The following is a 25,964-nucleotide window of genomic DNA, read 5'->3' on the forward strand; positions in this document are numbered from 1 at the left end:
AAATGGCCTCTTGGACAGATCAAGGGAGCACTGGTGGCAAAAATGATAGATTTTTCCTGGGTCTCTTCTCAGCCTCCAAGTCTACCAGGTGCTGTTGGAAATGTGTAAGGTTACCATCTACAGAAAACCCTACAACTCATAGAATGGTTTAATTTCATTCTCAGAATGAGCCTCACCGAACCTGATTAGCTACTACAACAGTTACATTTGAGGGATCCCCATTTTTTTCATAGAATCATAGAGTTGGAAGTGACCAAGAGGGTCATCTGGTCCAACCCCCTGAAATAAAGGAATCTCAACACACGGTCCCCCATCCAATCTGAAACCATGTCAGACTCTGTCTAGCTTTGCAAATGTGCTAAATTGCTCTTCTACCAGGGAAGGAGAAATTATCCAACAGCTTTTCAGAGGTGGAGCCCACCATTAGCGATGGCAGTAGCACAACTTCTTTCTCCAACGCTCCCCATTTGTTGTGTTTTCAAAAATATATACTGATCTGGTCACCATTTTGTAGCCTCCACAATTTTGCAGACCCAGCATCAGTCTGAGACATTGTGGAGGTAGGAGGAATGGTGGTTAAAAAACACACACATGACAAAGGGGGACAATAGTCAGAGAAAATTCTGTGATGTGATCTTCTTCTTGGTGGGGCAGGAGATGAGAAATAGAAAAACCTCAGACTTTTTTCCAGCAAAGAAGTATTTTGAGAGACTTTAGCCTAGCTCTAATTTGCTACTTGGGACGCGGGTGGCGCTGTGGGTTAAAGCCTCAGCGCCTAGGACTTGCTGATCGAAAGGTCGACGGTTCGAATCCCCACAGCGGGGTGCGCTCCCGTTGCTCGGTCCCAGCGCCTGCCAACCTAGCAGTTCGAAAGCACCTTTGGGTGCAAGTAGATAAATAGGGACCGCTTACTAGCAGGAAGGTAAACGGCATTCCGTGTGCTGCACTGGCTCGCCAGATGCAGCTTGTCACGCTGGCCACGTGACCCGGAAGTGTCTGCGGACAGCACTGGCTCCCGGCCTTTAGAGTGAGATGACTGCACATCCCTAGAGTCTGTCAAGACTGGCCCGTACGGGCAGGGGTACCTTTACCTTTACCTTTAATTTGCTACTTATTTAGATTCATGGATTAAAATCCACATATCTCCTTTAGCCACAGCTTCAGGTGGGAAGCTATAGGTAGTGAAGAAGGTAGCATCTCATTTATTATCGTGGACGGACTACCTCTGTTGGACAATCTGCACTAGCTTTTACTGTGGAGATGCCATAAGTAGCTTTTTTTTTAAAAAAAATTGTGGCAGAATGAGAAAAGAGAGGGAGAGAATTGTGAGCTTGAATTTCATTGAACTGCAGGCTTGGCTTTATCCATTTCAAGCAGACATGTTTTCCTAGCAAGAACTGATTAGCTTCCGTGTTTTTCTTACAGCAGAATAATCTTGAGGCCCAAGATTAATGGGTCACTTTCCTTTTCTTAAATTGTTTCCAGATGTACGGTTCCAATTGGCAAAGAGATAGCTATGCAGATTGACTGTGTTGAACGTTTCTGCTGAGCTGAGTTCTTAACAAGACCTGAAAGCATGAAGAATGTCCTGTCTGCTGCTATTAGAGCTCTGTGAAGTTCCTACATTTGGAAAGTATGTTGTCCAATTTGGTGCTCTGAGGCGGAAGAGGAACTGTCTCCATGTTGTTGTGTGGTTGTGCATGCAACTTTCACAGTAACATCTCTGAGGGTCCTCTGCCCTTCTCAAAGGAGGAAATTGCAAGCACCCTAAAAAGAATGGACTGAAAAGTGGAATAAAGCATCCCGGAAATTGGAGAAGAGATTTTGGCACTGCCATTCCTACTTTTGACTTGGATGAATTTGCCACAACCCTGCTCCCCTATGAAGAAGCCTTGAATGGCTTGTCTTTACTGAATTTTCTTTGGGTCCCGATGAACCAAATTCTGATCAAACCTTCTTCAAAGTCAATCTTTTTTCTTGCCAGCACTGCAAAGTTTACAACCCTGCTGGAGACTTAATCATGAATCTGAATCAAGATCTGCTATTTATGCGCCATGACAATGCCACAAAGAAACAATAGGCTGTCTCTTGGGGGATTCATTATTATCTCCATCATTCATGTAAACAGGTTCAATTTTTTTTTAATATCAACCACCTTTATAATGGCACGAATGGTGTATCGCAGAAAACATATTGGGAGATTTAATGACATAAAGCTTGTGATGGGCTTGAAAAACTGCTGATGAAAAGATGCTACGAAGGTGTTCATTATTCTCTTGCAAGAACTGATTTGGATGTGCCATGTTTGTGTAACTTGTAGAAAGGTGAGTGACTCATTCTTTGAAAGCCCTGCCTATATGGGATGTCTGAACTGTTGTTTATAGCAGCCTCACACTTTACAATGCAAATGTGTGGGGGGGAAGTACAGTCTTGCAGCAATATTTTATGCAGCTAACATACAGGCTGGGATATTGAGTTCCTTTCCATTAGAGGGAACACCCCTTCATGAGTGCTCCCAGTGGTGGAAGTGGCAGAAAAGACTTTCACCAATTCCTCATTTCCCTGCAGCCCTTCAACAACAACAACAACAACAACAACAACAAGAAATTTATTATTTATATCCTGCCCATCTGACTGGGTTTCCCCAGCCACTCTGGGCGGCTTCCAACAAAATATTAAAAACACGATAAAACATCAAACATTATAAAGGTAAAGGTAAAGGTACCCCTGCCTGTACGGGCCAGTCTTGCCAGACTCTGGGGTTGTGCGCCCATCTCACTCAAGAGGCCAAGGGCCAGCGCTGTCCGGAGACACTTCCGGGTCACGTGGCCAGCGTGACATCGCTGCTCTGGCGAGCCAGAGCCGCACACGGAAACGCCGTTTACCTTCCGCTGGTAAGCGGTCCCTATTTATCTACTTGCACCCGGGGGTGCTTTCGAACTGCTAGGTTGGCAGGCACTGGGACCGAGCAACGGGAGCGCACCCCGCCGCGGGGATTCGAACCGCCGACCTTTCGATCGGCAAGCCCTAGGCGCTGAGGCTTTTACCCACAGCGCCACCCGCGTCCCTATCAAACATTATAAACTTCCTTAAAAAGGGCTGCCTTCAGGTGTCTTCTAAAAGTTAGATAGTTGTTTATTTCCTTGACATCTGGTGGGAGGGCGTTCCACGGGGGGGGGGGGGGTGCCACTACCGAGAAGGCCCTCTGCCTGGTTCCCTGTGAAGGAACCACCAGAACTCCCTCAGCGCTGTACCTCAGTGTCTGGGCTGGATGATGGGGGTGGAGACGCTCCTTCAGGTATACTGGGCTGAGGCCATTTAGGCTTTAAAAGTCAGCACCAACACCTTGAGTTGTGCTCGGAAATGTACTGGAAGCTTCTTTAAAGCCTGTTTTAGAAAGGGGGGGGAGTCTGGTGGGCCCCAGGGGAGAACTTTGTAGGCACATGTGTGCCTGTGGGGACCACAGTGGTGACCCCTGCCTCAAATTTACTTAGGACCCAAACCTTATGTGCCATTCGAAAACAATTAGAACAATACCACTCAAAAGCACAAAGAACATTGCTAGGAAACCGTGATTGAGGAATATTTCTACAGTGGTGTGCTTATAGCTTCCAAAACTGCCGGATGTGCATTTTGTAGTTTTTGCCAGTGTATGGAAGGCAAGAAAATCCTCTTTAAGTTTTGACAGGAAATGCTGTGATGTGTTACCATACAAAGCAAAGCAAGTTTTTCTTATCCCTAGCAATTCCTCAATATAGTAGTAATAATAATGACATCAAAACAAGTTAGTATTGTGGATTCAGTGCATTGCTGAAAAATGAAGGTATGTAGCTCACTTCAGATGCAGGCAGCCTTCCAAGATAAAAAGTGTAAGCTATTAGCACATTTTAAAGGGAGTAATTAACTCTTCTGTCTGCCCCTCCAGGTCAAGAGGTATACTGTGAAGAGTCCCTTAGAAACACATAGTGGTGTGAGTGTGGTTTCTCTTTTCCTCCAAAGAGGCCATAAAACATTAGAGTCTACACCAAGGTTTCTCATAGCTGAAACCCATGAAGGTTATGAGGCTAGTCAGTTTTGACTAGAAATGTTTGAACCACAGAAAATAATCAGTCTCCTTATCACTGATTTATTCAGTGATAGTCAGTTAGTCATCCCAACATGGAAATCAATCATCAAGTTGGAGTAAGTGGGTCTAGTGAGTTCATATATTTTAATAGGTCTACTCTGATTATGACTAAGTAGACTATTGTCCATTGTGTTCATTGACAGGCAACTCTTCCCCATCTCTGCTGATATTCACAAACTCTTCTTCTTCTTCTTCTTCTTCTTCTTCTTCTTCTTCTTCTTCTTCTTCTTCTTCTTCTTTATAGCTCACCTTTAACTCAAGGTGGCATGCATCTCATCATTGAGAATCCAGCCTCCCATCCCCTTCTGAGTAGCAGAATTTTACTTTTAAAAAAGAGCTTCATGCATGCATTGTAGCCCCTATTATTATTATTGATTGCCCGCCCTTCACCCTATGGTCCCACAACTTAAAATGCAACATTAAAAGCAGTTTAAAAATCTACAGTTATGCACAATGCAGTCACAAAAATCTTATGGATCCTAATCATATACATCTCAGATGTCAAAGTCCAGGTTAAAGAGGTGCATTTGCTGAAAAATGATCTTGCCAGATGTACCTCTGCTGGGAAGAGAAGGATAATTATTATTATTAACCATATAACCATATGAAATAATGGAGCAAATTAAAATACTGTACAGAAACAGCCCATTCAAACAGACAAAAAGATTAACCTGCTCTAACTTAATCAGCTCTTACTTTATCTTTCCCCAAGCTTTTAGGAACAGCTGATGTTATGATTCTATGATTGCTACAGTATGCCTGGTGACGTTTTCTGTTCCTGTTCTCTCTCTCCCCCCCCCCACCCTTTCACACTCAAGCAACAGAGGCAGACATGCCTCAACTTATCTCTCTGCCTCAGATATGTGTCTGAGGCTGCCTTTGCTATATATTTTTACCCAAGAACATTTACCTGCATATTCTTATTGTTGCATGAAGGTAGTGCATGATTCTGACATTGGATTAAGTAAGTAAATCATTTTAAAACTTACTTCAGATTGTGGTCTGTTTCATTGCATGAGGGTTGAAAGTGGGTCAGCTGCCTCAAACATATTTAAAAGCTTTTATGACCTGTTCCTATGCTTCATTAATCATCTAGCCTGAGTACAGTGGTACCTCGGGTTACATACACCTCAGGTTACATACGCTTCAGGTTACACACTCCACTAACCTAGAAATAGTGCTTCAGGTTAAGAACTTTGCTTCAGGATAAGAACAGAAATCGGGCTCTGGCAGTGCGGCGGCAGCAGGAGGCCCCATTAGCTAAAGTGGTGCTTCAGGTTAAGAACAGTTTCAGGTTAAGTGCGGCCCTCTGGAATGAATTAAGTACTTAACCCGAGGTACCACTGTATAGTGGCTGGTGTGGCCTGTTCCTGAGCTCATTTCTCTTTTCTGTCTGAAGATCGATCTCTTCCTTACTCTCGAGTAAAAGCCAATGTGATTGTGATCTGGGCAAGATCCAGGATAATAACACCCATAACTTAAAAAATTCTAGAGATTCAACCTGAGCAACATTAATAAACAGGAAAAATAAGCACAGAGAAATGACAAAAATTATGTCAGAACACTAAATATTTCTTACCACATTCCTTTCATGGTGGGAAAAGCTCCATGCAAAGGTTTTACTGGCACCATCTCCTTCATGCTATTAAGGTCTGGGAAGACAGATATAAAACTGCATTTCAGAATAAACAGAAAAACCAGGCAGATGGAAGAACAGTGAAGCTTTATGACTTATCTGGGGATCCTCTAGTGTGCCAATCAAGTCCATTTCAAAAAGAATACTTTATAGCCACTACAAATCTGAAGTATAGTATTGTTCCACCCTAAGGTGAGGTTAACTTTGATGATCACATAAAGTTTTCCTACCCCCTCTCAACTGTAAACTGGAGCTTGGTTAGAAATTCTCCTTAGATTAAATTAGGACCTAACACACTTCTTTAGTGGGTTATATATACTCAAATCTTGGGAAATCCTGGCCTATTTTTGGACTTTATTATAATCAAAAATATATTGTTCTCTTTTATTCAGGAAGACTATGCTCTGACAGCTATGGAGCTATTCATCTCAAAAATACCTTCTAATCATCCTTAATTTATCTGATAGTTCTGGGTACCCATAATATTTATTATGTGGGGCAGAGAATTAATTAGAAATTAGAACGTAGGAATCCCCCCCATCGTGATTTTAATTTAATTGATACCATCTGCATTAAATGATATCCTTGCTGAGCACCTCCATCACACTGATCCCCTTCATATATTCATAAAATACTTAGGCTTTGATCCAAAATCTCTCTCTGTAGTACAGTATTATTCTATGTTGATATTAATTATGGCACAAGGCGCTTTCTCTATGAAATCATGTTCCGGTAGTTGCAAAAATCAGTCTAGAGATTTTTAAAACAACAACAACACCTTAAGATCCTGTTCATTTTTAGATTTATTGACTTTTTTTCTTGGTGTTGCCGGAAGTCACTTCTGCATGTGGAGAACTTGCATAGATAGATGCCTGATGCCTAGCAACCCCTGAGGGATAGCTCAGTTGGTAGAGCATGAGACTCTTAATCTCAGGTTTGTCGGTTCAAGCCCCATGTTGGGTGAAAGATTCCTCCATTGCAGGGAACTGGACTAAATGATCATTGTGCACCTTCCAGTTCTATGATTCTATTGGGCAGGGAGTGTTAATTTTGGAATACACCCCAGCTATTACTCTTCCAGTGTTGCCACAATGCTCTTTTTATACCCTAATGCTCTGCTTAGGGAAGGGCTATAGCTTGGGGGCAGAGCTCATGCTTTGCATGCAGAAGATCCCAGGTTCAATCGCCAGGCATGGCTTGAAAAGACTTCTGTATGAAATCCTGGAGAATTGTTGCCAATTGACTTCCTTATGTCACCAAATCTGATAAGGTATTTTGCACCAGAATTTTGCATTATTGTACAATTTTGCTTGCAAGGATGGGTCTCTGTTGGAAAAAGTCAAGTGAAGGGCAATCAGATTTACTGAACACTTACGGAATAGGCTAAAAAGATTAACAACCTGATCCTAAAAGTGGGACTTTTAGACCCCATCTTGTGCCTTTCCACTCCTGCCACAAGGACAGAAATAACTCCAGTGCAGATGGTTAGAATAGTAGATTCAGGAGAGTCTGGGTAAAATGTAATCTACGTTGACCTCATTATCTAATGACTGCAAATTTGGTGCGGCAGAAAGCTGTCATGGAGACAAATTTTGCTTTGTTGCAAAATTGCATTGTGTGATAGCTCATATCAGCAGGTGCATCTCCAGAACTTCCCATGCCTCAAAGGCCTGCCGTTAACAACCGGTGATGCAAAGAAACCAAGCAGATATACATAGCTTGTCTTTTCACAATGATGCAAGAAACTTCTCTGTGACGTTCCCCTTGCAAAGGCTCAGAGAAACCTTTTTAGGCAGTGGTGGAGGGACCAGAGCAAGCTCCAATATATTCACCCTATCTGCATAGTTCTGTACACGTCTTTAGCTATATGGGTCATCCACATTATTTAACCAGCACTGCTGGAAAGAGGTATGGGCAAAGTATTCTATTTGATCTCTGACGCAGGTGTCCCTTTGCTTCCGGTGAGGATGGGGCAGCTGATTATTATTGAAACTACATAACATGAGATCAGTTTGGAGCATTGGTGTGGTATGGACTGGAAGCTCATAGGTCAGGCTTTTATAAAAAGCAAAGCAAATGTATTTTCCTCTTAGTATGCAAGTATATATTTTTTTTGTATATTTAAGGAATCTCCAGAGTATGTGAAAACCACCACGTTTGGTGATTCTGTTTTTCTCCCATACTGATTGCACTCAATCACTTCAGCTTGCTATTAAGAGGAATGATGAACTTGAAACCCAGGACTGATTTATTATACCTTGGAAGCCAGGACTCAAGCAGTTTTCTTGCTTAATAAAGAACCTTCACTGTACCATAGATTGCAGGAAATTAACAATACATTTATGCTTGCATGAACACTCTCACACACAGCTGTGAATCATGTTGCCTTTTTATCTTCTTCACAGTTACAATTTTGTAGGAAATTGCGCGGGAAACAGCACAAAAGAAGAAAAATATTAAAGGAGATCGTTTAACTAGTACACTAAAGGAGCCCTGTGGTCCTTTTCTCAGGGAACATACGAAGAAGTAATTATCCAACCTTACGAGTCATTGCCCTAAAGCTCCTTCTAGAAATCATTTTTTTTGTTCTTTATTGATGATGATTTGTGCTCATGATGCTATCAGGGTGGTTATATGTAATTCCAGTTTCTTTTCTTTTTTGTACCTGCTAAGGTTTAAGAATGGATCTACTGCTTTGTTCCCAATTGGGACTCGTCTCATAGCTTCCTGCAAAAAATCCTGTAACTTTTCCTACTACAAATGTTCTGTTGCTGTTGTTTTTTTGTATCACTTCTATTGCATTATAGCATAAGAGTGCCGTTTTAGGCAGCAGTGATGCAGCAACCCAGTGGAAGCATAACAGAACAATTAATTGATGTGTAGATGTTCAGAATAAATCCATCACTAGCATGTTAGATCATTATTGCATCAGTATCACAGTGCAGAATACATCCACAATAAATCACCAGTCTGGAGAGGCCCTACGATAGGAACTCAAATGTTTCAGTATGGTGGGCCCTATATTTCAGGGAAGGCAGTGATGGAACTTTGTTTTTAAAATTCTCAAGAAACACAAAGGTAATAATGACATTCTTTCACTGAAGAGACACATTATTAACAGAGAGCTGACCTAGTTTTATATCACTGGGAACATCTGGCAAGTGCAAGAAAACTACTTTAGATGGGATGCTCCTCAAGTGATGATTTGGTGTGACAGAAAAAGGGATGGCATAATCCTCCCCCCTTTTTCTGAGACAGGGAAGGACTGAGGAGCCGCTTCTGTCCTATTTGGGTAACATTCAATAACAGATCTGTTTCATACCATTCCAGGCCTTTCTGTTGCATTTATGCACACTTTTTACATAAAGCACAGATGTTTATGTAAAATTCACACTTTGCAGTGCACTCACCAGCAAAATACAGTACATATTCTATATGCAGCTTTTACAGAAAATATGTGTAAAATATATGATATTAAATAAGTCCTGGTTTTCTGTGTTGCAAGAGATTAACACAATTACAAAGTGTAACATAACACCCACGCTAACACCCATAACACCCACGCTACAACTGGCTCTTCTAAACATCTTTGAGGAAGAGAATAAAGGATTATGCTGTAAGGAGTTGGTTATCCGTATGCTAAATGTGGCCAGAGCCACTTATAGCCTGATTTTTTTGGAGGGACATAACCAGAACACACACTTCTTGCTGGTACACGAAGACATGGGAATCAGCCCTGCTAGAAAAATTGACAAATAAACGGAGAAACTCTAGAGGTCAAAAAAGTAAAGGCAAATTTCTTTCTGTCTGGTATGACTTTATTGTTTACATTAATTATGCAGAACATCACCAATCTCCTGCTCCCCACCCCTGGCCTATAAATGTCTGTGGATAATACAATAAAGCAGGAATACGTGCAGAGCTTCACAAAATAAGGTTTGCTGGAAATGCAGCCCATTCCTCTGGAAAAGAAGGAATATCCATGTCAATGGTGTTTTTATTTTTATAACTTATTATAATCTCTCTTATTTCAACAGTCTGGAATGTATGGCCCCTGCTTCAACATTTCATACTTGTTTTCTGCAATGATTTTGTTTTGTGCTTACTTTTGCATTTTAATAATTTTTAAAAATAACAACAACAACAGCAGCAGTCTCACATCTTCTCTTCTTTCTTAGTAATGATTAGAAACAGAATGTGGCATGTATTTTCCCCACAAGCAGTAGCCGGAGATGTGGAGCAGGAGTGGGGGAAATTTGCAGCAAGTGATACATCATCTCATGTTCTGCAAGCTGGTGTCATCCAGATGTTTTGGACCAGAACCTCCATCAGCCTCAGGCAGTGCAGCTGGGGCTGATGTGAGCTGCCATGCAAAACACCTGGAAGACATGTGGTTGGAGAAGGCTGCCTTATGGCATTGAAATAATGCACCCCAAGTCCGTTGTAATCCAAAACATCTGGAGGGCACTAAGGGCTCACTCACAATTTCTCTTGTCTGCGATTTCTTCCATTTGGTCCATGACTTCTAGGCATATGTCCAAGCTGTTTTTCTTTTGTCCCACCACTTTCCCCAGGAAAAACCCGTTTCCCGCTGAATTGGAGCAAACGTCAGTCCGCAGGAAGCTTGATTGACATTTGTTCTGATTCAGCAGTAAACAGCAGGTTTTCCCAGTGAAACCAGTGGGACAAGAGAAAAACCTATTGAACCCATGCCCACAAGTAATGGACCAAACAGAAATGTGGATGAAACCATAGCTGGGTAAAGCTGCTGTACACTTTTCTGAGTCTGGTATGTTATAAGACTTTGAATGATCATTTATCTCAAGGAAGAAATGAACAAAAACTTGCATAAGAATTCCACTCATTTTGGGCAAGCAAACAATGATAATTTTCCCTCTTCGAAATGATTTGCTATAACCATTAGTAAGATTTAAAAAGGAAAACGACACTTTATGACTCTGTTCAAACCTCGAACACATAAGCTGCTACATAACCATCACAGGCAGTTTTATTACTCCTGATTGCCAGAATTAGCTGATGTTGTAAGAACACCGCAAAGCAGTAAATTCACAAAGGTGTCTTGTTTTGCTAGTGCATGGAATTCTTTAGAATAACAATGACAACATTAAAATCTGGTAGAAGTCTGCACAATCGGGTGTACATTAGTCACCTAATTACAGTTGTGTCGTGGAGGACACACAATGCATTTTAAGATGCAGTGGGTGCACTTTTATTTTAGCTATTCGTTTTACAGGATGTGAAGGGTAGGTAAAATGAATATTACGTTGCTCATTTACATGGTCACATATATTGCGGCACTTCTAATGAAGGCACAGATTGGCACAAATGTGTTTCTGGTAATACATGGATCTGTTCTGTTCATTTCCCCTCTTGCTAAAGTATCTGAACGCTTTCCAGATCTGCGATAATGGAATGCTTTTGCACAAGCCCATCTGATTAATTCATCCTTTCTGCTCAATGGCAGAAATCAATACATTTTCAAACTGGCAATGCTGATTCCACTAGAGAGAATTTCAGAATTTTCTGTCCACAACTAATTGTGTGAAGCATTTTCAAAGTCTTCTGCTTCCTTTGCTCCTTGAAAGATTGCCATCTGCAATGATCTGGTACGGGGCACGACAAAGAAACATCGTATCTTTATCTGCTTAATGATCAACATCAGGGTCCACATCAATGGGAATGTGCATGTTTTGCATGCCTAATATAATGGGCTCAATCTCTGGCATCAAGCTGGCAGGAAAAAGACCTCCTTCTGAAAACCTGGAGGAGTGGTGTCCGACAACACTGGACTTGGTACAAGGCAGCTCTCTGACATAATGGAATGATGTCATCTGGAAGCAATGCCTCACCTATTATGGGAAACCAAGTGAGGGGGGGGGGGAAATATCTGCTTGATCACTTGACTGTAATAACCATATTCCTAGGGGCTACAATTTGAAATTTTAAAAATAGCCATCCTCCAAATTAAATACTAAAATAAAGCTTTCCTCAGTAAAAGTGGCCATAAACAGATGTCCAATTATTCTGTAAGTTTGCAAATCATATTCCACTTGTAGGAGCACATTTTTGGGATGCGGTAGAATAGCACACTGGCAGGTGCTGTCCCCCCCCCCCCCATTCTCTACCTGAAGTTCTGTTTAACTGTCTATTCACTGCAGGTAAAATGACAGGATACTGTGATTCATTCTGGGAAATTCCTGGCTCAGTGCTTCTGAAGTCCCTTGGTGTGGATGCTTTGAGCCCAAGCACCTAATTCTGTATCCATGTTGACTGTTCTGCATCCCACATTGCACCTGACAGTTATATATCTAGCTGGGGGGGGGGAGGGTGGCGGTGGCAGAATGAGAACTGGACCTGTGCTACTAAACTTTTATGATACTTCTCCGCACACACACATAGTCAAAAGAAAAGAAAAGTTGGTGTAGCTGGATGGAGTTACGGATAATCTTAAGGAGCAGGTGCGCTACTTCCATTCAGGAAAAAGAAAGATTTTATGTCAATGCTGGAGTGTAGAGCAAAGCTCCAGGCATTGCCAGAGGAGAGACATAAAATGTCAATTCAAACTCCATCACAGCATGATGATAAATAGGAACCCTCTGGGTAAGGTTGTCTGGCACCAGAGTAGCACTCAAATCTTGGCTTTCCTGATGGAACAATGATTTAGTTAAAATGGCCTATTAGGTTATTCAAGTCCCCTTCTCTTTTCCCCCATGAAGCTGTCAAGTAGAGATGGGGAAAAACAAAAAAGAAGACGACTTGAGTCGTCTTCACCCCCTCCTACTGCCGTGAATTTAGGAGGGGATGAGCAAAAGCAATCCATTTCTAGAGTCTTAAATGGGTTTCCCCGCCAGAATGTAGACATTTTGAAGTGTGACAAAAATTCTCCCTGGAATTTCTCTTATTGTAATGTATTTTCTCTTCTCCATTCCACCAATGATCCATCTCCTTTTAGTCCTGTTGTGAAATACTTGTCAGTGGCATCCAGCAAGATCATCCTGCTTAACAATATTAATTAGACTATCAGCCATATTGATTGCTACATTAGGGTTATAAACCAGGATTTAAAGCAAATTGCTGAACACATACGCCATGGACATTATTACTGCCCCTGGTACATACCCCTTGCCACCCAGTATGCATATCCATCTTGTGTTACTACACATTGCAGTATGATTTTAGGACACAAGGGGGCTCCCATCACATATATTCAAAGCCTCATAAATTTCCTGTCCGTAGCTGACATAATTTCTTTAAATGAACAGTGCTAAAGCAACACTGATACTTTAATGAACAGAATAGCTGTCCAATTAGCCACAGACACCAGACAATTGCAGTTGGTTATACAAGAACCCAGCAGAAGTGTGAACCGTGGTTTTTTTTTTTTTGGAAGGTTAAGATTTGCTGCATAAAGTAATTAAGATGTGGATGATTACATCAAAGTGACTGAAGTCTGCAAGTCCTTTGAGTCTTTCTTTCCTATTGAAAGACCCTGTCCTGTGGAATGACTTTCATGTGGCACTGATACTCTCTTCTGCCTCACTTGCCACAGAACAACTTCTCTTGCTAAGAGACAAGGTCACATTTCTGCCTCTGAATCAGTGTGCCTGAATCAGTTTTTCCTGTTCTGCCAAAAACTCAACATACACAGAGCCTATGCCTTGAGTGCATTACAGGACTCATTCAGACGTCTTGCGTATGAAGCTTTCCTCTTGATTTGCTTGCACAAAAACTTACACAGAAGTTAGACCATGTCCAAGTTCTTTCTGATGTGAATGTTCTTTCTGATTTGTTAGTTATGCAACAATAATAAGCATGCTTGATCCTGATTTGCTTATGGGGTGTTCACACATCTTCCTTTTAATTATTTGTTCATACAACACTTTCCACTGCATTCCCATGTCACTTTTGTAATGGCACATTTATTTATTTTTTGCATATGCTTTTTAAAAAGTGAACTTCTTGCGCTAGGGAGACAGAGCACTTTAATCGTGCAAACTTCAATTGTGCAAACCTAAATTTCCAGTATGTTATTGAATCCCTCCCACAAAATAGTGACAGTCTGGAGGAGGAGGAGGCACCCACGGTTGTGACAGCAAAGGTTAGTGGCCGTGCTGATATGTGGGTGAGATTGGTTCAAAGTGCTCTCATCAGTCCAGATATCTTCTTGTGACAACTAGAATCTGGTATTTAGGTGTCATGAACTGGTAGGGCAACAGGGAGGAGGAAGAGGATCTTGGCGAGGTATGTAGCCCGGACTGGGACACATTGAGACGAGCAGGAGATGGGGAAGTAAGTACTCAGAGGGTGATGGAGGATGGCAAGGGGATGGAGGTCAAGGCACAGGAACCAGAGCAGCAGGACCCATCACCAGAGCCAGAGGGAGCCCTGTCTTCATGAACCGGGCAGACTCTGAGGTGTAGGAAGCAGCAGGAAGGACACATTAGGAGGCAGATGCAAGCAAGGGCCCACAGCCCAGCTCCCTAGCTGGCCAGGTGGGGCTCGCTAGCTCTGGGAGGAGGTGTGTGATTCCTCAGCTGGAGTAGGCTTGGAGCAGATGAGGGTCACATGACTCATCAAATCCAGGTGCTGCAAACAGCAGGCAAAATATAAAAGGGCAGCAGAGCTGAAGTCCTGGGTCTGCTCACCTGCCCATGTTGAGGGACCTTGGCTTGGATGCTCCTGGACCTAAGGGACTGTGCTTTGGGTTTGACTCTGGGCTGTATCCTGACTGCTGGACTTCAGACTTGGCCTACTTGGAATGACCTTGGACTGTCTTTTCTAACCTTTGGAGTCCCAGACTTTGGACTTGACATACTGACTTGCTGCCAGGGGTTCAGGACATTAGCTGAACTGACTTTCCTAAACACACCTTTGCTATCTGGATCAGGAGATGAATTTCTTCAGGTCTGTTTTTATATATATCAAAAATCCAAACAAAGAGCCCGCACTGTGCATCTATGTGATTAATTGAGTTGAATAAGCTAGATCTTTCCATTCTGTGGACTCAAAAAAGCCCTCCCATATTTCAACAGAATTATGCATAATGATGGCTGTATTGAAGGTGATCATAGTTTTTCGGACACTGAGATTTTATTTTATTTTATTTTAAAAATCTAAAACCAGCAACACTGGAGAGGCGAGCATAGTGTCTGAGGATGAAGTGGGCAACATACCGGTCTATTTCATATCTCCTATGACAGTATGTGCCAAAAATGGCTCATCAATTGGGGCAGAGGTGCTATCCTAGGTTCACAGCAGGTGTGTCAATATTACCTTACCAAGAGGGAGGGCGGGATGATGGGGAGTATGGTGTGGTGCAAATGCAATGGCAGAGCCATTTCAGTACTCCTGCTGGTGCATTTGCACCGTGCTGATCTCTCCACCACCTCATCCATCAGCCTCTCCCTTCCAGTCAGCCACTTCTGGCAACATGCACAGAAACAAGCCTTTCAAACAGTTAGAATATAGGCAGTACTATAGAGTTCCCGGGGATGCGGGTGGCGCTGTGGGTAAAAGCCTCAGCGCCTAGGGCTTGCCGATCGAAAGGTCGGCGGTTCGAATCCCCACGGCGAGGGGGCGCTCCTGCTGCTCAGTCCCAGCGCCTGCCAACCTAGCAGTTCGAAAGCACCCCCGGGTGCAAGTAGATAAATAGGGACCGCTTACTGGCGGGAAGGTAAACGACGTTTCCGTGTGTTGCGCTGGCTCGCCAGATGCAGCTTTGTCACGCTGGCCACGTGACCCGGAAGTGTCTGCGGACAGCGCTGGCCTCCGGCCTCTTGAGTGAGATGGGCGCACAACCCCAGAGTCTGTCAAGACTGGCCCGTACGGGCAGGGGTACCTTTACCTTTACCTTTACCTTTATAGAGTTCCCAGAGCTTCCAGGGAAGAGGAATGGTCTGTTACTCTGGGAACTGTAGCTCTGGGAGGGGAAGAGAGGTATTCTAACAATTCTCAGCACTCTTATCAAACTGAACTTCCCAGGATTATTTTGGGGAAGCCATTGATATTTAAAGTACTGCTTTAAACAGAGCTGTTGCTGTGCTCTCTCTGATGCTCGACACTGTTTCATGGCATGCCAGTTATTCTCAGTGCGGTTTTTTGGGGGGATGCAGGGGTACACATACCCCTAAACATTTTGTGAATCTACATTTGGCCTCTTTGAGGGGCAGTATTTCAATATGAGTAGGAAAATGAGAGTGCCCTTGAACATTTTTTTTAAGAAAAAAAGCACTGGTTATTCCCCTCTGCCTGCACTGTTTCTGCCATTTTTCTGCCCTTGTTTATAACAGCCAGGGCTTTTCTGAAGCAATCATTTGTGCACATGTGCAGATTTTAAGATGATGTCCAGAATTGTATCGTGCTAAGCTAAACTGAAGTCTGCAACTGTGTGGCACCGGCAAAATGTAATCATATGAGATTTGGCAGGAATAAAAGCACCTGCTTGCTGGTAAATTAACTTGCTCAGCATAGTCTGAGAGAGTAAAGCTGACTTGTCTGTAAATTGGTAGAGGGAAAATGTAACTATTCAAGGGGTCCAGAGCCGCAGATGGGATTGATCCTCTGAGAACTCTGTTCATGAAAAAGAACATTATTGAAAATGCCCAGCTGTGGTTGCATAAACACAGAATCATAGAACTGTAGAGTTAGAAGGGACTCCAGGGTCATCTAGTCCAAGCCCCTCCAAGTGTCTCAAAGTAGTCTACATGCTTCTTCCCCTTCCCATTTTATCATCACAACAACACTGTGAAGCAGGTTAGTTTGAAAGCCAGTGGGTGGTCAAAGGTTGCCAGTGAGCTCCATGGCTGAGTGGGAATTTGAACCCTGGTCTCCTGAGTGCTGGTCAAAAACTCTTAATTACTGCCCCACACTGGGACCATAAATATACAGTGGTACCTCGGGTTCATTACTTAATTCATTCCGGAGGTCCGTTCTTAACCTGAAACTGTTCTTAACCTGAAGCACCACTTTAGCTAATGGGGCCTCCTGCTGCCGCCACGCCGCCGGCGCCCGATTTCTGTTCTCATCCTGAAGCAAAGTTCTTAACCCGAGGCAATATTTCTGGGTTAGCGGAATCTGTAACCTGAAGCGTATGTAACCCGAGGTACCACTGTATAGCCATTGGTTCTGGAGGGAGTTTTGTCAGGCTATCTTCTTAGAGGAGAAAGACAGACTGCTTTCCTCTTGTGTTTTCCCTCACACCACAGCTGATGCAGCCAGGTAGAACAGTGTGGGGAGGGCAGAAGTCCCTAAGCCACAGAAAGAATACACTTGCTGTATTCATTGCTGTTGAAGAAACGAAGCTGTGTGGCAGCATATACGGTATTCAAAATGACATTCCCCTTCTCTGGTCCCAAGGGACAAACTTTTTTTTTTTATGACTCTAGTTTCTATGGTGGCAATTTCAGAAGTTATGCTAGGAAGACTTGTGTCATCCTGTCTCAAAGGAATAAAGTGATGCAGCAGCCAAGTTCTTCTGTTGCCTTATATTTCCCTTCTGTGTATCATCAAAAGTCTGACCAAAGCCTTGCAAAGTGAATGAGCAGCTTTCTCCTGTAAAGCTCCAGTGCCTGCCGAGCTCTCTTCTCTTTCTCTCAGATACCATGGCAAACACATTGTTTTATGAAGTGGAGTCTTGGGCCAGTCCTGCATTTCAATTCCAGCTAGGGGCCTTGTGAATGTCCATAGCACCACCATTCCTCTACCAATCTCCAGAAAACTCAGCCTTATTCTGAGCCTACAATAGCTTCCTACATTTCTCTCATTCTATCCGTGGCTCAGTTCAGACATCACACCAAACCGTGTGCTAACCAGACCTGAGAACACACACCATGATTTGGGCTTCCAGATGTACAGCAGACAAACCATAGCTTAGAGTAGAGATGGGGAACCTGCGGCCCTTCAGATGTTGGCTGAGACTGAAGCATGGCCCAAAAGGAGCAAGAGCTGCATTCAATCTATCTGGATGCCAGAGCAGTTGCAAAGGTAGGAGGACGCCACTGTGAGCCGCCATCTTGTATTGCATTTGTCTCTGCCCTTGGCCTTAGAACCTGACTTCAGAACAAGACACAATCATGGAGATGTAGAGTAACAAATGTGCATTGAGTGATATCGTGGAGCTTCCATTGAGGGGCATAGGACCTGCCTGAGATCACAGCAGAACAATATTGACAGAGTACAGTATATATCTTAATTATTTTCCTCTATCCTTGGATCAATTTTGCTCTCTTGAATACTCCAAAGGAAATTTAACCAGCTGCTAGCACAGCAAACCCCACCTAGTATTAGAAAATCAATCTTCAATCTTTATGCTACATAAATAACCAGGAGCAATAAATGTTTAGTGATCAGGCATCAGCAAGCCAATGATGATAGCAAGGGAAAAACTTTGCTTCATTTTTATGAATTTATTATGATGACTATTACAGCAGGTAATGGGACATATAAGCAATCTCATGGGGGGAAAATCTTGTTTTCACTGCGCAGGATAGCAAGTACCTAATGAATTTAAATTAAGGAGGCAGCTTCTAGCCAAATTAAATGATGTGTTCAATATGGAAAATGAAAAGGGATATTTTTCTGCAGCTTGAATCCCATATACTTAGGGCTAGATCCACAGTTTAGCACTATAATAGTTCAAGGGAGAGAAAGTGTTCTTTGGTTTGTTACTACGGAAATATTTGCCTCTTAATTTTGATTTCTTCCTGTCTGCCATTCTAAAAAAATATAACAGATGAAAAGTTTTACGACATGAATAATCTCGGAGCTGATAAGAATATTCAGTGTTTTTCGCTTTTTAGACTTTTTTTTTAAGTTTTCATAATTTAGATTTCAGTTTTTTAAATGTTCAAAGTGCTTTAGATTTAATCCTCAGCACACCTTCTACGAAGTCCCATTGGACTCAGTGGGACTTAGCATGATGCCATTGTTTCTGTTTAACATTTACTTAATGTCATTTGTGAGCTAGATTCCAAGTAGAACGTAGAAAACGACGATGCCCAGAGAGAGATTTAAGTCTACACCCCCAACATTTGTCTGACTGTTCGATGCATGGGGATGACAGACTGACTTTTTTGAAAAATGCCACCTCTATACTATTTTTGCACATATAATGTGAGCTGCGTCATTTCTGTGCAATGGGTCGCAAATATAGACTGGCTTTTTTAAAAACAACAAAAAACCACTAAAAATGAGCTTGAAAAATTTAATAAAGCAGTATCCATATGTGTAAATTACTCCTAAGCAGGAATATTGCAAGTGAGACTATCCACTGGAAAAGCCTGATGATATAAAGGCCAGTAATATTGATTCAGTGGCATAAACATCCCAGATAATGAATCAAAGATAAGGCAAACAAATATCTCTATCCAGATTCACATCTGGTGCTTTACAAATGCATAGAAGAGTCCATTTCATGACCCAGAGGAAGGGAACCTGAGGATCTCCAGATGTTGTTGGACTACAACTTGCATCATCCCTAACCATATGCCATGCTAGATGGGGCTGATGGAAGCCAGATTCCAACAATCAGGAGGGCCACAGATCCCTGTTGTAGCCTGCCAGGGTTTTGAATGTTCAGTCCTGGCCCCTACAGGCCGCCCTACACATCCTTATCTAGGGAGGAATAAATCTGTTGATTTTGATTTTTTTCAAATTCACAATTTTAAGTTCAGTTCTCAATGTGTATCAAAGTATTATATGTGACTTCTCAAAACCACATTCTCCTACAATACACATTTTTGTAATCTATTTTCACTAATATACAAGTATTTTCCCCCAATATACTGAGTTTTGTAAATTATTTTATGCAGACTTTCCCCAGCCATATGCATTTTTGGCTGGCTGAATTACCGTATCACAAAACTTAGAGAAATGATAATTTCAGAGGGTAGCTGATAGTTTGCATTTTGTTTTGGGATGTGTGAATCGCGTAGTTTCTCATTAAAATGCCAGCTGAACCAAATGTCTCTCCTTACCCCATCCATCGAGGGTGCTGTCTTGTCATCCATGTTGAAAGAAGATTCAATCTCTGGTGTAACCACTTTCTGTACAGTACTGGAAGCACCACCTTGATTCCAGCAGCAAAATGTATTGGACTGGCGCTGGATAGTACTGTATTCAATTTATGGTGGGTCCTTTGTGAAATTCACCAGCCCTGACCACTGACTCCTCCCAGTTTAGCTCAACCTTGCCACTTCTAGCCTTCTGAAAACAATAGCTAAGGGAGATGACACCTGAGGTTAATGGGTCAGAGCCTTTCTTCTCGCTCATAATTTGGGTACTGGTTTAGATGGGTGTTGGCTCTGAGAGTGCAAATAGTGCAGAATGCAGTGAGCTTGTATAGTCTGGTGACAGGTACTGGCTATGGAGAGAAATTTAATAGTGACATACCAGGTAAGCAGACTGTTCACCATTCTGAATTCTCCCCGTATCATCAAACGGAATACCTGGCTGCAGAGATTTAACAGATAACTCTTGGAGAATCTCTGATCTGATACTTAAATGCTTCATGAGAATGACAGCAGGCATATTATGCCTGACATTTCCATTTACATCTACTACCTGGGGGGAAGAGAGAAATCAGCCATTTGGCTTTTGTTATGAAGGGGGAAAAAATACATATATTACTATTGAATCTTGGGGATTATTTTAGCCTGTAGGGGATCAGATAAAAAAACACTTCTAACATTTGTTGCTTGCCTAAGCAACTGCTAAGAAGATTCAGCAGTGGCATTCCTTTGCTGGCAACTATATAGACACCTTTTTAGTAATTAAGGCAAAGATCACACAACACAAACAGACGCCAAAAATATTACAGAAGAAAAAAGGCATGGAATACTCCTAGATACAGAATTATTTATTGCTTTATATGTGTTCAGTTAATGCTGGAATATGTGGCATGCCTAGTTATCCCTGCATCTACAAGTGTTACATTCTAGGTTTGGAATACTTGCATTACTTGTCTCAAGCAGAAGATCTAAAACTTCCACCTGCAGATGACTTGAAAATGACTAGAGTCTCAGCAGACCACTTCATTCATATATATATATATATATATATATATATATATATATATATATATGCAGGTTTTGGTGTCCTCGGGTGTCTTCCCGTGTAAAAGTTGGGGTGTCTAGGCGACGTTTCGACGAGGTCTCACTCGTCATCTTCAGGCTGGTGCTTTCGGCTTCTTGTTACTGGAACAGAGCAGGATCTCAGTGTTTGAGTTCCTATAAATACTGTTGAGGGGTGTGGTGTATAGCCTCCAATGTTCTGGGCCGAGAGGAAGTTCCCAGGCTAGTGTGCCTTTTCTTCTTTTGTTCCTTAGTTGCTTGAGGGATATCTTGAGTGATTTCTTGAGTGATATCCTGAGTACCACTTAGGTGGGTCATTAGGTGTGGATTAGTTGCTAAAGCCTTTGTGTCTTGACCTCTTGAACTTTGTGAAGAGTTTTTCTGAGAAGATGGCTGTAGTTGTGCTCTGGCTTGGCTTCGTGTATAGGGGCGAGCTGTGGTTTTGTGGCCTGTGCCAGCCAGATCTGTTTCAACTTTGCAGTCGCCCCGAGACGCATCCCCACGGAAAACATCATATGCGGAGTCGAAGCTAGCCTAACCAAAATCAACCCAGATGAAGCCAATAAAATCAGACTTGAAGTCACCAACATCCTCTGCTCCAGCAAACCACCCAGAAGCAATTTACACAAAGAAGAACAGAAAGCACTCACCAACCTGAGGAAAGACAACAACATAATCATTCTCCCAGCAGACAAAGGTAATGCCACTGTTGTGATGAACACATCGGACTACCAAGCAAAACTATCAAATCTACTCCAAGACCCTACCTACCAACCTATAAAAACAGATCCCACCACCTATCTGGAAAAAACCACCAAATCCAAAATAAAAGCCTCTCCTATCAGTGAAGAAATCCAGCTAAGAATCATCCCCAGAGAAAAATCATCCAGATGCCCCAAACTCTACGGCCTCCCCAAAATACACAAAGAGGGAACACCACTCAGACCAATAGTCAGCTCCATAGGCTCACCTCTACAAAATCTCGCTAAATTTCTCGCCAAGCAACTTCAGCCCTATGCAGAATCCATCTCTTCACACGTTCCAAACTCCTTCCAGTTCATAGAAACAATAAAGAAGCAAAACCTACATCCCAATGACCTACTTGTGAGCTTCGATGTTGTATCTCTCTTCACACAAGTGCCCATTAATGAAGCCTTGACAGCCATTCAAAACAAATACAATCCCCCCGAATACATCTTGGACCTGACCAACCACTGCCTAACCAACACGTACTTCATCCACAATGGACAAAGATACAAACAGATAGAAGGAGCACCTATGGGATCACCCCTCTCACCGGTCATCGCAAACCTGTACATGGAACACTTTGAAACCAATGCTTTAGACAAGTCAGAACACAAACCCAAACTTTGGCTCAGATATGTTGACGACACCTTTGTAATTTGGCCACACGGGAAGGAAAAAACTGGACAGCTTCCTCACACATCTCAACAGCCTACACCCCAAAATACAATTCACTATGGAAATAGAAGCCAACAACCAACTTCCCTTCCTTGACGTCCTAATCTACAAAAAACCTGATGGCTCCCTAGGACACACTATCTACCGGAAAAAAACACACACCAACCGCTACTTACATGCACAATCACACCACCACCCTGCACAAATAAACTCCGTAGCCAAGACTCTCATCTCCAGAACCAAACGCCTGGCTGACAAAGACCACTTGACAACTGAGTTACAGAATCTCTCAAATGTGTTAATTGCCAATGGATACCAGCAAAACAGGGTTACGAAGCTAATCCAAAAAGAAACACCCCCCAAAAACCAAGACACAGAAGAAAACAATGGCATGGCCCTCCTTCCTTATATCAAGGGCACTACAGATAAAATTAGCAAAATCCTCCATAAACACAATATCAAAACAGCCTTTTGCGCCAACCAAAAGATAGCCAATATCCTCAGAAACCCCAAGGATAAAATCCAGTTGGAAAACCAAGGGGTCTATGAAATACCCTGCAAAGTCTGCCCAGCCACGTACATTGGACAAACAAACAGACGAATAAATGCACGTATCGCAGAACACAAGAATGCCGTCAAAAAAGAAGAAAAAAACTTCCTCTCTTTTCCAACACATGAAAGAAACAGGACACGAAATTAATTTTGCAGATTCCAAATTGCTCTCTAACATGGAACATCACCACAAGAGAATAATCATGGAAGCCATCGAGATAGAGAAACACCCTCACAACATGAACAAGCGTGACGACACATCCCGCTTGCCAGACATCTGGAAATTAGCCCTCCCCACAAAAACTGACACCAGATCCAGAGGCACACAGAACGCCATCACCAATCAACCACACCAGACCCAAACCCAGACCCTCTCCACAGATAAATTACAGACACCATCCAGTAGCCAAACCATGATGGCACCTCCGGATGCTGCACCCCCCTGCAATCCCTACACAGATCTGGCTGGCACAGGCCACAAAACCACAGCTCGCCCCTATACACGAAGCCAAGCCAGAGCACAACTACAGCCATCTTCTCAGAAAAACTCTTCACAAAGTTCAAGAGGTCAAGACACAAAGGCTTTAGCAACTAATCCACACCTAATGACCCACCTAAGTGGTACTCAGGATATCACTCAAGAAATCACTCAAGATATCCCTCAAGCAACTAAGGAACAAAAGAAGAAAAGGCACACTAGCCTGGGAACTTCCTCTCGGCCCAGAACATTGGAGGCTATACACCACACCCCTCAACAGTATTTATAGGAACTCAAACACTGAGATCCTGCTCTGTTCCAGTAACAAGAAGCCGAAAGCACCAGCCTGAAGATGACGAGTGAGACCTCGTCGAAACGTCGCCTAGACACCCCAACTTTTACACGGGAAGACACCCGAGGACACCAAAACCTGCATATATATATATATATATATTTCCCCTTCAGCAATGGCATTTTCATCAAAAGCAGTTCTGTGTTATGAATATCACAGGCCCTAGGCTAGGCTGCTTAGAAAGTCCCCTTTAGCCAGAACATTTCAAGGGGGAAATTAGTAGACTGCAGTGATGCCATATTATGAGAAATCACGGGGCCTGTTTCACCAATCTGGCCCTGTAAAAATGGGCTAGATCTCTCTTGTTAGACAAAATAAATCAGGTGTGCCACCAACTAGACATTCTCAGTTGCTCCATAACCTTTCCACAGCTCACCTGATTGGAGATCACACCTATGCCTATGCACCTCTATTCCGCAGGCACCCAGTGAATAAATCTAGAAAGCCCCATTGCACTGCTGTGCAGGACCACAGTTATTTTGTTGACTACTGTTTTCATGAAGTCTTCATTAGTAAAGAAAAAACAGAAGCCATGATATAGGAATCAAACTAAAAACTGAGATTATATGCCTTACTGAATATGTTGTAGCTATTTCAGTTGATTTCAGGTAGACTATTTTATGCTTCAGCAGCAAACCTTTAACGAGACAACAGCTGGCTTTAAACACTGGAGGATGTTACATGCATGCATGGTATATCAACTATGCCCCAAGAAATCAGAGCCTCCTTAATCCCCCCACCTTTTTTAGTATACTGTGATTATAACTTTTCATCCACATCCGAGTATAATTACATGCCCAATTGGAAGTGTGTTTGTCTAGCAGGCCTGAGACTAGGGTCTCTATAGGAACACCCTTTGCTTGTTCAGACCCAGAAACCTCCCCCCTAAATAAATTCACACATCACTCAAATTTTGGTTTGGGTTTTTGGCAGAATTTAGGCCACAACTTTATTGATTACAGAAAGTGACTGGTTGCATAGGCTCTGGTTCGACTAGCTCCCTGCCATGCAGGTAGCGCTGACCCGGGGCACCAGCATTGGTCAGCCAAGGGTGAACATCTGGATAAGTGGAAAGCCGGGAACGGGCTAACTCCACCACCCAAATGTCCCCCTGGACTCAGGCAATGGCACAACCCCCTCTCAGGGGTTGACCAAACCATCGAGCCCCTGGATTCCTTTAATGGAATACCCTTCACATAGGGATGGCAAGAGGATTCTCCCATCCCTATCACCTGAACCAGAGCCTATCCGCAACCTTACAAATTGTGATGATTTGCTATGTGGCAGGCGAAACCCAAATGGCAACAGCCAATCAGCCAAGTGGGGAAAATTCCTGCTGTGCGCCTGTCCCAATGACAGACGACACACAACGGCATAGCAAGGCCAAGCGCAAAGCCCTAAAGGTAGGGAGAGGTGGGTGGGTGTTCCTAATGCACGTGCCAAAAGAGGAAGCTCTTGTTCATGTGCATGGGCATAAATAGGTCCCTCAAACCATTTGCACTGCGTCCCACTGGCCAGATTGCATCCAGCTTTGAGGGACCTACCAATCGGGTGTTGAGGCTGACCAATTGTACCCACCCACAACACAGAGTGTCAGTTTTCCAGGTCTCACCACAATACGTGCCCTCTTTAAGGGAGGACCCAATTTCCCCTCCCCTAGAAATCTGCCCATTGACCAGGGGCGATGCATCCAATTTTGTTGTGTGAAGCAAAATAGGAAGGCGCCACCCTGCCATCACTGCCCTGCTGCTGAAACCTCTGGCTGCCAAAGCCTCCCCCTTACCTAGATTGTGTGGCTGCAGCTGCAAAGTGGCAACAGTGAGCTCCAGCACATCTCACAGAGCCTACAAGATCTCATGATATTTTGGTGAGCTTCTGCAAGAATTCAGTGGTAGCCACTATCACCACTGCTTTTCCGCAAGTGGGGTGGTCTACAGGGCCATCACCTCTTTGGGTTCTGCTGGCCAAGGCGGCTGCTTCAGCCTGCCTCATGGTCAGCCTGGCCCTGCTATTGATTGAAATGTTGCCCCGTTCTCCGAAGTTAAACAGGTGGCCATTTTGTTTGTGGCACCCTGGCTTTGGGACACTCTCCTCACAAGAAGGCTCACCTACCACCTACCACCTGCTCTGCTCTTTTATCTGCTAGGGCAGCGGTGGACAATGCGTGACCCTCCAGGTATTGTTGGACTCCAACTCCCATGAGCCCAAGGCAGCATGGCCAGTGGCTGGGGATGATGGGAGACTCAGTCCAACAGCATATGGTGAGCCCCAGGCTCCTTATGCCTTTGCCGGGTGGATATTCCCTAGTC

Source organism: Podarcis muralis, chromosome 6 (assembly GCF_964188315.1).
Source record: "Podarcis muralis chromosome 6, rPodMur119.hap1.1, whole genome shotgun sequence".
Taxonomy (NCBI): Eukaryota; Metazoa; Chordata; class Lepidosauria; order Squamata; family Lacertidae; genus Podarcis; species Podarcis muralis.